Genomic DNA, 2,055 nt, shown 5'->3' with positions numbered 1-2,055 from the left:
TTTGCTATGTCTGCTAGGTGGCTAAAGTCTGATCCTCAGAGCCTATGGTTTGGACGGTCTGCAACGCTTGGGTCCACGGGGACTTGAACTTCTGACCGGGTCTGCACGGTCTGCATCAGATTCCCCCTTATTTATTATTTGTTTAAGGGATTATGCCCTCTTTTTGCTTTGTAGTTGACTTCATTATAAACTGATACTTCTGGTTCCCTATTTTCAGTCTTGTAGTGTTGTTTTACTTTGGATACATCTATATCCGGATTGACTTCTGGGTGGCATTGGCATGTATGATAATCTCAGGCTGTTGTCTACTATTTGTTGGCTCTCAGTCCAAAGAACACCCTTTTTTTTTTTGTAAATGTTGGTCTGGTTATTACAAATTCTTTTAATTTCTGTTTATTTGAAAATGTCCTAGTTTTGCTGTTGTATTTGAGGGACTGCGTTTCTGGGAATATGATTTTGGTTGGAAATTTTTTTCTTCCAGAGTTTTGTATATGTCATCCCCTTGACTTCTTGCCTGCATGGTTTTTGCTGAGAAATCATAGCTTAGTCTTACTGGTTCTCCTTTGTAGGTAACTTTTAATTTTTCCTGAGCTGCTCTCAGGATTATTTCCTTGTCTTTGATTTTGGAGAATTTGATTATGATATGTCTTGGTGATTTTCTTTTGGGAACTATCCTGCTAGTGTTCATTCAGTTTTTGAATGGTTATCTTCTAGTATTTCATGATGTTAGGGAACTTTTATTCCAGTAACATTTTGACAATTTTCTTTGTGATTTTCATCATCTCTTCCTGTTCTGGAATCTGATCACCATTTTTTCCTTTTCATGGGGTTCCACATAAATTTCATGCTTTCTTCTGATTTTTTCATTCTTTTTTCTAGCTTATGAATATTGAGATATTTATCGTCAAGGTCATTAATTTGGACTTCTATTGACTCAAATCTACTCCTTTGATCTTTCAGTGTATTGTCAATTTCTGCGCTCTTAGTATTAATGGATTTCTAATTGCAGGTTTACATTGGTTCAAAATTTGTGTTTATTTGGCCTGTTTGTTCTTGTAGTGTTTCCCTAAATTCCTACAATTTTTTTTCCCATATTCTACTTGTTTTCCTTGATCTATCTGTCAATCCATTGAAGGTATCTAAGTATCATTATTTTGAAATCTTTCTCAGTTAGTATCATTATCTTTTCTTCCTCAGAAGCATTTTCTGTCTCTGCATCTTGGTCATTTGTTTGAGCCACTCTCTCGTTTCTTCATGTGAGCCAAAATTGTCTGTTGTCTCAGAGACATTGTGGTATCATTGTATTTGTATTTAATTGTTGATTGCATGTTGGTGTATTTTAAGAGTCTCACTAAGAATCTTCTAGTGGATGTGGTTAGAGAATGGACACTTTGCACTATTTTCCATTCACTGTTAGTGCAAGTCAGTTCAGGGTGGGTTTGGCTGATGTTAGCTGACGTCTATCATCGATAAGGTGATATGGGAGCTGGTATTGGCTCTTGTCCAGTGGGGGGAGCAGCAGAGGGTATGGTTGTGGTTGAGCTGTATGGGCACAGTTGCTGTTTACCATCAGGCAAGACAAGAAAACACATACAAGAAAATAAAACAGAACAAAAACAAGCAAACAACAGCAAAAAACAGAATGTAATAAGGGAGAAAAGGGAGAAAAAAGAAACAAAAATGGGCAGCAACAAGAAAAAAGAAATATAGTAACTAAAAAGAAAAAAGGGGGACAGGAAAATAGAGGTGTATAAGAGCAAACAAAGAGAAGCAAAAACCCACAAAAAAATCAGAGGGAAGTTGAACATAGAATGAGATTAGAGAGTAGCAAAGAAAAATTAAGAGAAAAAAAGAAGAAGAGCATGGAAATGAGAAACAAGATGAAAAAATTAAAATGAAGATAGAAAGCATAAAAATCAAGGGAAGAGAAAGAGGGAAAGAAGGAAAAGAAAGAATAAGCAAACAAAAACAATAAAACATGCAAGAACTATACCTACCCCCTCCACACAAAGGGTAGACAGGGATGGGCAACTTGGACATTGGCTACCCAAAATG

The sequence above is a fragment of the Chrysochloris asiatica genome, unplaced genomic scaffold (genome assembly GCF_000296735.1).
Source record: "Chrysochloris asiatica unplaced genomic scaffold, ChrAsi1.0 scaffold00016, whole genome shotgun sequence".
NCBI classification, from domain to species: Eukaryota; Metazoa; Chordata; class Mammalia; order Afrosoricida; family Chrysochloridae; genus Chrysochloris; species Chrysochloris asiatica.
The sequence above is the reverse complement of the archived record's forward strand: the minus strand, read 5'-3'. Positions refer to the sequence as shown.